Source organism: Helianthus annuus, chromosome 15 (genome assembly GCF_002127325.2).
Source record: "Helianthus annuus cultivar XRQ/B chromosome 15, HanXRQr2.0-SUNRISE, whole genome shotgun sequence".
Classification (NCBI taxonomy): Eukaryota; Viridiplantae; Streptophyta; class Magnoliopsida; order Asterales; family Asteraceae; genus Helianthus; species Helianthus annuus.
The window spans coordinates 35699083-35710929 of NC_035447.2; the positions used below are offsets into that span (position 1 = coordinate 35699083).

General features: G+C 42.9%; 1 long non-coding RNA gene across 1 annotated transcript; it reads right to left on the reverse strand.

Annotated features, from left to right (window-relative positions):
• Positions 1 to 9157: 9157 nt before the first annotated feature.
• Positions 9158 to 9860, reverse strand: LOC118487190. The gene is made up of 2 exons (XR_004880699.1): positions 9789 to 9860; positions 9158 to 9304 (listed from the first exon to the last, which is right to left on the reverse strand). It is a non-coding gene; the product is annotated as an uncharacterized LOC118487190 (long non-coding RNA).
• Positions 9861 to 11847: the final 1987 nt, after the last annotated feature.

Genomic DNA, 11847 nt, shown 5'->3' on the forward strand with positions numbered 1-11847 from the left:
ACTTGATAACATCGTACCCTGATGTGGTTGGTACTCATCCAAAGATGAGGGTCCACTAGAATATGAAATGGAAATTCCCATCAAGGTTTGGATGTCACTCCTAACTTGAGGGTAGATTTCGTGCAAAAATCAAATTTAAGCTGAATGAAAGTCATCACCAAATATGGGAATCACCCCTGTTTTGATGAATCATTTCGATTGTGTTACATGAGTGTCTTCAAAGCTTCCATGTGTGTATTGTGTTAGCCTTAGGAAAGGCTTGTATATTAGAAGTCCAAAAGAATAGAGGGAAGCAAGGAAGAGAGAAGGGAATATTGTTGTCACACCCCCAAAATCCACCCGCGGATGACACCCGCTTTGAGGGCGTGACTGACCAGGATCCAGCCACCAATTATACTGAATAACTAAATAAATAACAAAAGTAATACTTACTAACCATACGATTAGCAAGTGTTAAGTTTAGAGTTCAAAGTCTTAAGTTCAGAGTAAAATGTAGCGGAAGCATAATTAACAGTTTTAAACATTGTTCGTAAGGTAAACATGATAAATGCCCAACACACGGGCAGACGACCACTACACATCCCAAGCAGCTGCTCCAGTCACTGGCCACCTGCAAAGCATGCAGTAAGGGGTCAACAATAATGCTGAGTGAGTTCACTAGTTGTCCAGTTTTAATTACCAAAACTCGTTTCACCAGTTAATTTATCCGTTTATACATGCCATGGGGAGCTACCCCAAAAGTTAGCGACTAAACTGTTTTTCCAATACCGAACACTAGGTAACCGTTTGCGTTTCCGCAGGATGCCCCGATGTCAATGTTCTATCATCATTGACGGATGCCTGAGTACATTAGTTCACGACCGATCCCATACCATGGCACGGTGTGAGGCTGGTAAGACCTAAATAGCGCTATCAACTAATAACCCGTTCGCCTGGCACCGGCGACTAATCGGTATTATGTAGTAGGGACTTGAGTGATAGAGTTGCGTTTAGTGCCGTTAGTTGCATTCCGTATAAACAGTAATTAACTAAAAAGGTTTCCCCATACAAGGGAAGATAAAGTAAGTTTGTTCCCAATAACTAGGGAAGGAATGTAGACGGTATCCCCTTTACAAGGGGATAGGGTTGTTTTAGTCTCGTGTCCCAAACCACCGGGACGCATGCTTTTAAGTTGTGAACTCACCTTGGGTTGCTCGGTAAGATACGTTACTTGGTTAAGCTCGTTGGTTACCACGTCCTAGCATGGTTACCAAGCATGGGTCAAGTTGGGTACAAGTAAACACGTATAAAACACACTTAACATAAATGCAAACAACTACAGTAACAGGTATACATGCAGTAACATGTAGACATACGAACAGTAGCAGATCAGTAAACAGCCCAAACAATAGACAGCCCAACAGTTAAGGCCCAAAACAGCAAAACAGTCAAAACCCAATACACAGAACAGCCCAGTCGAAACTAAGGTGGTTGCGACTCGCAACCGAGGTTGCGACTCGTAACTGCGGTCTCGGTCCGTCACGTTTTGGTTACGACTCGTAACCGGAGATTGCGACTTAGCAGGTGTGGTTGCGACTCGTAACCAGGTTTGATGCGTGCTGATTGCGACTCGCAACTGGGAGGTTTCGACTGGTCATGCGTGGTTTCGAGTAGCAACCAAAGGTTGCGACTCGCAACCGTGATAACGTGCATGGCAATCCCTTCTAGAACCTGCAGAGTACGACCCAATGGAATTGATATTTCATGTAAATGTTGTACTATGCCACTAAACATGTTTCTTGGTCGGTTTTGTGCACATTTTAGATCAAAATCAGCAGATTCAAAACTTTTAGCAACATTCAAGCTGTTCATCATATATCCATCAACCATATTCAAATTTCATTCATAAACAACCCAAAAAATCCTGTTTAAAACTCCTACCTATTTTTCGGACAAAATCATAAACAAGATTAAACCCAAACATGCATTCTTAATAGCCACCATCATGAACATTAACTAAAAATCAAGCATAAATCTTTTAACATCATCGGATAGCAAAACCCATCAACTTAACAATATAACACTTCCTATCATGGTCCGAAACATTTAACCCAAACCATAACAAACCACAAACCGGATATCATAACAACAAACATCATAAACATTCACAACAAACATCATCAAGTAGTCACCTTCCTTAGCATATTTATGAACATACAAGCCTAATATTCATACTAAAACCTCTAATCACATCAACAAGCATAAAACCATAGCAATCATCAACAATCATGACCATAAAAACACTAACCGGTTACTCGGGTTTGAGAGAAAAGGGGTGTTCGGGTGGTCTCTTGGTTCGGCCGATCTTCCTTGTTGATAGCTCACTTGATCCGAGAGATATGAAGGAATGGGGAGATGATTTTGGTTGCTAGAAATTTAGGGTTTTAGGGTTTAGTGAAGAAGATGAGAGGAGAGTGTGAGAAGAGATTGTGTAAAATGATTAAGGGAGGTGGGGTTGGGTTTATATAATGTACCGAGTTGGGCTAGGGGTTTCCGGGTTGGGTTTCTCGGCTACAGGGCCCAAACGGCCCATGTGCTTCACTGTTCACTCGAGACCGTGGTCTCGAGTCGGGTCTCGGGTTTGGTTCACATATATATAACACTTATATATATATGCATACACATAAGTAACTCGGCATATAACACATAATAACAAATAGTTTTTCATACATTTTTACTGTTAGTCGATTACGTACACGTTTGTTACATCGAAAGGTTATCCGGAAAGATCTGAGGTGTCACATTATCCCCAAGTTTTAGGAACTTTCGTCCCGAAAGTTAAGGCAGCCACTGTCAAGCTAGTGTAAGTGAAAGCGTTTCAACGGGGTGTCACATCATCCCCCCGTTAGTTTGGAATTTCGTCCCGAAATTCGTTCGTAGCTTCAGTGCTGGGATTTTCGTTAGGGAACAGCTGGGGATATTTGTGCTTCATCTGGTCTTCCCGCTCCCAGGTATACTCTGGGCCACGTCGCGAGTTCCAACGAACTCGTACAAGAGGTATCTGGCTACGTTTGAGGATTTTGATCTCTCGATCAGTGATCTCAATCGGTTCCTCAGTAAAGTGTAGCTGTTCGTCAATCGTTAGTTCCTTAAAAGGAATCACAAGTGTTTCATCCGACAAACACTTCTTCAGGTTGGATACGTGAAAAACGTTGTGTACCGCACTCAGTTCTTCAGGCAGACTCAATCTATAAGCAACCTTACCGATCTTCTCGGTAATTTCGGATGGTCCGATATATCGCGGATTAAGCTTGCCCCGTTTACCAAAGCGAACCACACCCTTCCAGGGTGAGACCTTAAGTAGAACCCGGTCACCGACCTGGAATTCCAATGGCTTCCTACGCTTATCAGCGTAACTCTTCTGACGGTCACGAGCTGCCGCCATGCGTTGTCTGATCTGGGCAATCTTTTCCGTTGTATCTACCACCATCTCTGGGCCTGTGATTTGACTATCACCGATTTCTGCCCAGCAGAGAGGTGACCGGCATTTACGACCGTACAATGCCTCAAAAGGTGCTGCCTGAATACTAGTGTGGTAGCTGTTGTTGTAGGAGAACTCCACTAGCGGTAGATGCTTCTCCCAGTTCTTGCCAAAGTCGATCACACACGCTCTAAGCATGTCTTCTAGAGTTTGGATGGTACGTTCGGACTGTCCATCCGTTTGCGGGTGATAAGCAGTGCTCATATCCAAACGTGAGCCAAAGCATTTGTGCATAGCTTGCCACAATTCCGAAGTAAATCGGGCGTCTCGGTCAGAAATAATTGAGGTTGGCACTCCGTGCCTCGAAACTACTTCCTTTAAGTAAATCTCCGCCAAGGTAGAAAACTTGTCCGTTTCCTTAATAGCCAGAAAGTGCGCGGACTTGGTCAATCGATCTACTATTACCCAAATAGCATCATTTCCGCGTTGAGATCTAGGTAGCCCTGTAACAAAGTCCATGGAAATTTGCTCCCATTTCCATTTCGGGATTTCTGGTTGTTGGAGTAGACCCGCTGGTTTCTGGTATTCTGTCTTGACTCTCGCGCAAGTCAAACATTTGCTGACGTATGTTGCTATGTGGGCCTTCATACCAGGCCACCAATACGTAGTCTTCAAGTCATGGTACATCTTGTCCGAACCAGGATGTACTGAGTAGCGGGACTTGTGGGCTTCGTCCATCACGAGTTCACGTAAACCTCCAAAGAGAGGAACCCAAATGCGTCCTGTTACATAGTAAGCACCATCTTCTTTCTGTTCTAGTTGCTGTCTCGATCCTCGCAGAGACTCAGCCCTGACGTTTTCCGGCTTCAATGCTTCAACTTGAGCATTTCGAATCTGGGTAGGGAGGTTAGACTGAATGGTAAGTTGCAGTGCTCGCACGCGCTTCGGTATAGTGTCCTTTCGGCTGAGGGCGTCTGCCACGACATTGGCTTTGCCCGGATGGTATTTGATGGCGCATTCGTAGTCATTCAAGAGTTCGACCCATCGACGTTGTCTCATGTTCAATTCCTTTTGCCTAAAGATATGCTCGAGACTCCTGTGATCGGTGTAAATAGTGCACTTGGTACCGTACAGGTAATGTCTCCATATCTTAAGAGCAAAGACCACTGCTCCCAGTTCTAAGTCATGCGTCGTGTAGTTCTTTTCGTGCGTCTTGAGTTGTCGAGAGGCGTAGGCAATAACTTTCTCGCGTTGCATTAACACGCAACCGAGCCCATGAATAGACGCATCGCAGTAAACCACAAAGTCGTCAGTACCTTCAGGTAGCGAGAGAATAGGAGCGCTACAGAGGTTATCCTTAAGCCTCTGAAAAGCAGATTCCTGTGCTGCATTCCACTTGTAGGCGACGCCTTTCTGAGTAAGAGTCGTGAGGGGTTGTGCAATCTTGGAGAATCCCTGAATGAATCTGCGGTAGTAGCCCGCCAAGCCCAAGAATTGACGAACTTCAGTGGGGGTCTTAGGTGTAGGCCAGTTCTTTATCGATTCGATCTTAGCGGGGTCGACGTGAATTCCGTTCTTGTTAACCACATGGCCGAGGAAATGGACTTCTCGAAGCCAGAAGTCACATTTAGAGAATTTGGCGTACAGTTGCTCGTTGCGAAGGAGTTCGAGGATAAGGCGTAGGTGCTGTTCATGCTCCTCTTGACTTTTCGAATAAATCAGAATGTCATCGATGAACACAATCACAAATTTGTCGAGGTAAGGCTTACATACGCGGTTCATAAGATCCATGAACACTGCAGGTGCGTTGGTCATTCCAAAAGGCATGACGAGGAACTCGTAATGACCATAACGAGTCCTGAATGCAGTCTTGGAAATATCTTCATTACGAACTCTCAGCTGATGATAGCCCGATCGCAGGTCAATCTTTGAATAGTAGCTCGATCCTTGCAACTGATCGAACAGGTCGTCGATGCGCGGGAGAGGGTAACGATTCTTGATGGTAACCTTGTTCAACTCACGGTAGTCGATGCACATTCGGAATGTGCCATCCTTCTTCTTGACAAAGAGTACTGGGGCTCCCCAGGGTGATGAACTAGGACGGATAAATCCTTTATCCAATAGTTCTTGTAGTTGCGTCGAGAGTTCCTTCAGTTCTGCAGGGGCTAAACGGTACGGTGCACGAGCTATGGGTGCTGCTCCGGGAGCTAGCTCGATTTGGAATTCGACCTGACGGTGAGGAGGGAGTCCAGGTAGTTCCTCAGGAAATACCTCGGGATAATCGCGTACTACAGGAAAATCTTCAATCCTCTTTTCCTTTTCGTGGGTATTGGTGACGAGTGCTAAGATAGCGGTGTGCCCTTTCTGTAAACACTTCTGGGCTTTTAGGAGCGAGATAATGCCTGTGACTTCTCCACCTTTGTTGCCTTTAATGATGAGGGGTTGACCAGAACGGCGAGGTATACGAACTGCTTTCTCTTGACAGAGGATCTCAGCGCGATGTTTGGATAACCAATCCATACCAATGACGACGTCGAAGCTTCCAAGTTTGACAGGGAAAAGATCGATACTAAACGTGTGGCCCGACAATTCTAGGGTGCAGTCGTGGATCACATGCGTGGCCTCGATGTTCTTACCATTAGCTATCTCGACGGTATGCTTAGAACTTAATAATGCAGGCGAGTGCTTAAGTTTCTTACTAATGCGAAGGGATACATAACTGGCATCGGCACCTGAATCAAATAACACAGAAACATAACGATCATCAAGTAGGAACTTACCCGCCACGACGTTGGGATCGTTCCTTGCCTCTCCAGCACCAATCACGAAAGCTCTGCCCCTTGCATTCCCAGCATTGTTGTTCTGCTCATTGTTCCCAGCTCCCTGATTGTTGTTGCGATTCTGATTCAGTTCAGGGCAATCTTTTCGCATGTGCCCTGTTGCCCCGCATTTAAAACATGCCCTGTTGTTTCCCTGCTGCTGTTGCTGTTGAGGTTGTTGCTGATTCTGTCTTGCCGGAAACTGACTTCTACAATCCTTTGCTTCGTGCCCCATCTTGTGGCATCGCTGACACTGACCCTTGTTGCATGCCCCATTGTGGTGCCTGTTACACTTGTTGCACTTAGGGTAGTTTCCCCGGTAGCCACCCTGTTGCTGAGTGCCTTTGTTGTTGTCAGTTTTCCTTTGCTGAGCTGGGGCTTGAGTAGGGTTAGCATCCTTGCCCTGATTTCCATCCCACTTTCGTTTGCCATCACTAGAAGTTCCTTCCGCAGCACTGATCCTTTTGGGCAACCTGCCCTCTTCCACAGCCTGATCCGTGAGTTTGTGAGCAAGTCGAACGATCGGCTGAATGGTAGTGTGGTTAGCTGAAGTTACATGGCTTCGAATTTCTGGAGCCAGACCCTTGATGTACAGTTCGATCCTTCGATACATAGGTCGAGACATGTTTGGACAAAGAGCAGCATAGTCGTTGGACAGCTTGGTGTAGGTCTCAATCTCTGACCCCACCATCTTGAGTTCATAGTACTCATTCTCCAGCTTGTGGATGTCATCCCTGTGACAGTACTCTTCCTTGATCATATCCTTGAAATCTTCCCACGCAGTAGCGTTTGCAGTCTCCAAACCAAGCATTTGAATTTGCGCTTTCCACCATGAAAGTGCGCTTCCCTCAAGAGTACCAGTAGCAAACTTCACCCAATTAGCAGGGGGACACTCGCAGACAGCGAAAACAGCTTCGACCTTCTCGATCCAGTGCAGGAGTCCTATGGCACCCTCAGTGCCACTGAACGGAAGAGGCTTGCAATCCATGAAGGTCTTGAAGGTACAGACACGTGGTTGCACAGGTGCAGGCTGACCTGTTGTGAGGAGTGAAGCGAAATAGGTTTAGAGGCGAAAAGACGATGTGGCGGTAGGATCTAAACATCCTAAAGCAACGAGTTTACCTATAGGGTGAGCTGCGAAAGCTGCAGCCACAGTGTTGAGCAGGTTTGTGAACTGAGCCTGAGTCATGTTGACGTTTCCTCGTCCGCGTCCACTCATTGTCTTCATAACCAGAAAACATAGTATGAGTGCGTGATAGCGAGAATAAGATAGAAGAGAGAAGATTTATCTATCTAATCAGGCAAACTAGTACGTATAGCAAAACGGAAAGCATAAAACAACCAAGCAAGTAAATATGGGTCCGAGCTATGAGGTCAGATAAGTCGAGCCTTGTACTTGGAGTGTAGTGTCGTCACGAGTCACGGGTTATAGTCTGGTTTTTCTCAAAAAGATTTTCCCTTTTTAAAACCAAGTTCACTATAACCAATGGCTCTGATACCAATCTGTCACACCCCCAAAATCCACCCGCGGATGACACCCGCTTTGAGGGCGTGACTGACCAGGATCCAGCCACCAATTATACTGAATAACTAAATAAATAACAAAAGTAATACTTACTAACCATACGATTAGCAAGTGTTAAGTTTAGAGTTCAAAGTCTTAAGTTCAGAGTAAAATGTAGCGGAAGCATAATTAACAGTTTTAAACATTGTTCGTAAGGTAAACATGATAAATGCCCAACACACGGGCAGACGACCACTACACATCCCAAGCAGCTGCTCCAGTCACTGGCCACCTGCAAAGCATGCAGTAAGGGGTCAACAATAATGCTGAGTGAGTTCACAACTTAAAAGCATGCGTCCCGGTGGTTTGGGACACGAGACTAAAACAACCCTATCCCCTTGTAAAGGGGATACCGTCTACATTCCTTCCCTAGTTATTGGGAACAAACTTACTTTATCTTCCCTTGTATGGGGAAACCTTTTTAGTTAATTACTGTTTATACGGAATGCAACTAACGGCACTAAACGCAACTCTATCACTCAAGTCCCTACTACATAATACCGATTAGTCGCCGGTGCCAGGCGAACGGGTTATTAGTTGATAGCGCTATTTAGGTCTTACCAGCCTCACACCGTGCCATGGTATGGGATCGGTCGTGAACTAATGTACTCAGGCATCCGTCAATGATGATAGAACATTGACATCGGGGCATCCTTCGGAAACGCAAACGGTTACCTAGTGTTCGGTATTGGAAAAACAGTTTAGTCGCTAACTTTTGGGGTAGCTCCCCATGGCATGTATAAACGGATAAATTAACTGGTGAAACGAGTTTTGGTAATTAAAACTGGACAACTAGTGAACTCACTCAGCATTATTGTTGACCCCTTACTGCATGCTTTGCAGGTGGCCAGTGACTGGAGCAGCTGCTTGGGATGTGTAGTGGTCGTCTGCCCGTGTGTTGGGCATTTATCATGTTTACCTTACGAACAATGTTTAAAACTGTTAATTATGCTTCCGCTACATTTTACTCTGAACTTAAGACTTTGAACTCTAAACTTAACACTTGCTAATCGTATGGTTAGTAAGTATTACTTTTGTTATTTATTTAGTTATTCAGTATAATTGGTGGCTGGATCCTGGTCAGTCACGCCCTCAAAGCGGGTGTCATCCGCGGGTGGATTTTGGGGGTGTGACAATTGTCTTAAACAACAAATAAATGAGAAAGCTCCTAAACTATAGACTAGGTAAAAGTATTCCTACTTTTCCTAATTCCCTATAATTATGGCTCTGATACCAATCTGTCACACCCCAACCGATGGCGGAAACATCGGGATGAGACGTACAAAGTGTTCAAAGACATCATAACACTAAATGTGACAATATAATTAAATTTCATTTATTAAAATTGCTAAGTTTCATACAAAATGTCATAAAAGGGAAATAACAAACACCAAACATAGTTTATTGTAATGTGGGTTTCTAAGCCATCCTAATCAATTCTTCAACTCTTGAATCCTCATCCTGCAGTATGCATTAAAATATAATCAACAAAACATGTTGGCGAGTATACAAGTTTGATAATAGTATAATATGTTTGAAATAGATTAACATGCTCAAATCCACGTGACTATATGATTTCATATTAACAGTTATACTCGTAACGATGAAATCTATGTGTTCAAACCAAAGTTTAACGCAATTAACATAGCCTAACCCTAGAAGGGTGGTAAATGAGTAACATAGAATAAACCTAACAATACCCATAATATTATGGGAGGGGCGTTTCTCAACCTACAGCGCTGCCATTGTTAGGGGAGGCTTGCAAAGTTAATGAACACACAGTCATAAATGTTTAACAGTAGCATAACGTGATTAACATGAGTCAAATAGATTCACATGAAAGGTGGATTGAGGGTGCAAAAATGTTTAACATAGTGTGTTTGGTATAGAAATGCATACAACACCCAAAATGTGATAAAATAGAAAATGGGTCATGTATACTCACATTGATTGCGTTGCGTTTTCTTGTAAGTACGCACGAGTAAAGATGGAGAATCCAAGAGAACGATCAAGAGTGATTAACCTAGACGTTTAGAATAACGGCTCGTTATTAATAGTTAAATGATATTGTTTAATGGTTCACAATTTAATTCTTTATGTATTATAATATATCTCACTATAAATTTTTAGTGTTATGAAAGAGAAAAAAAATATTATTAAAGAAATTAAGAAACAGAATTAGAAATAAATAAAAAAAAAGTGGTTTATTATAGATGTTTTAAGATTTTTATGAATAAAAACCACAAAAGAATTAAGTTATTCTAAAAATATGATACATGTGTTTTGACTTTACTTGAATAAAATTATGTAATAAAAATCACTATTTGCATGTTTGGACGATACTACATAAATAAAGGAAAAGATACATTCTTTCATGAAATAACAAAAAGAATATATGTGCAAGTTGAAAAGATTTTGATTTGTAATTTTAAAAGTAAACTTTCATCATCTTTATTACCACAGTAGGCGAGCACCACATGAACTAGAACAAAACTCATGCATTGCCATCATGTTTTCCTTTTGAGATTTATATAGTAAATATGAGAACAAAGAAGAAAGATTAAACAACAGAAAAGGTATACCGTAACTAAAAGGAATCAATGTCCGTCGTAAACCCCGACGACTCTGAACTGACTGAACCTAGTCGCACTAGTATTGAACCGAGACAAGAGCCTGCTGAACCGAACTTGAATATGAGGGTGTGAACCCGAAACTGAACCACTATTACTATTTAATATATCCCAACCCACAAAGATGAAGTTGCTGTATAAGAATAATGGATCGACTGGAATGAGCAACGTAAAGAAAACAAAAAGGCAAGGGAAAATTATACCGAATGGTGCCGCGCACAGTTCCGTCGTGATCTCCGGTTCCGACAATGTCTCCGGCGAGTCTAGTCCTCCGACGGGGTGCAAGGAAGTCCGAAAGAGGTTGTGGTTGTCTTCTCCGGCTACGGCAACTCCCGCAAAAGCTTCGTTATTTCCGGCGAAGTGCAACTATGTTCGAAGGGTGCTGTGGTGATGACCTGATACCGTCGCGAACCTCGGGCGCTTCCGGTGAACTCCGGTTAGTCTTCCGACGCAAACTCCGGCGACTCCAAATGATTCGAAAGTGGGTGTTGTTGTGTCGAGAGTGGTGAGGGACCGAAAATTTTGAGGGTTGGTCGAGTTATAAAGAGGTGCAGGCTGATCGATCGGAACACTTCAGTTACGAAGGTGAAGGGTCGGAATTTTCCGGTAACAAACTCAAAGGTCGGAGAAGCTGAACAGACCCGGCTGTTAAATTCGAATTCAGCGTTTTTAATGAAGGTTTAAATATAACGGGTTCCGGAATTCATAACAATAATGAGGTCAGCCCAGTTGGTTGGAGGGTTGGTTGATGATCGAATGGTCCTGGGTTCGAAACCCGTCCGAGACAAACTTTTTAAAGCTATTTATTTTAAGCATTTAATTAAAGTATAAAGTTAATTAGATCTCAAATTATAACGCATGAGACTGGTAGCCCAACCGGTCGAAGCTCGTGCGCTTGACTCGACCGACTCGAGTTCGAATCCAGTTCAGGGCATTCTTTTTTTATTTATTTTTCATATTTACACTTTAGCCCCTGAAGTTTCAATAACTTGGCTAACAGGGCTAACTGATTCTAACTGACCTTTATTTAACCAAGTTAACTGGCAAGAAGGAAACAACTAACTGAGTTATTATAATTAACTATAATTAACTAACCAAGTTAATTTAATTGATTATTTAATTTAATAAATTGATTTTATTATTTATTTATCGATTAAAATATTCGTTTAACTTGATAAAATACCTAATAAAATACGTATTAGCCCGTTTTTATCCCATTCTTGGGTAATTTACCAACTTAGCATCCGTTTAACATGTTTTTGTTCGATTTTTGGGTAACCTCTTGATACGAACACGATTTGAGAGTTTAAATTAGGATCTCTTCCCACTGATTATACGTGATTAAACTTGTTTAACTTGTTTTCAAATGAAATT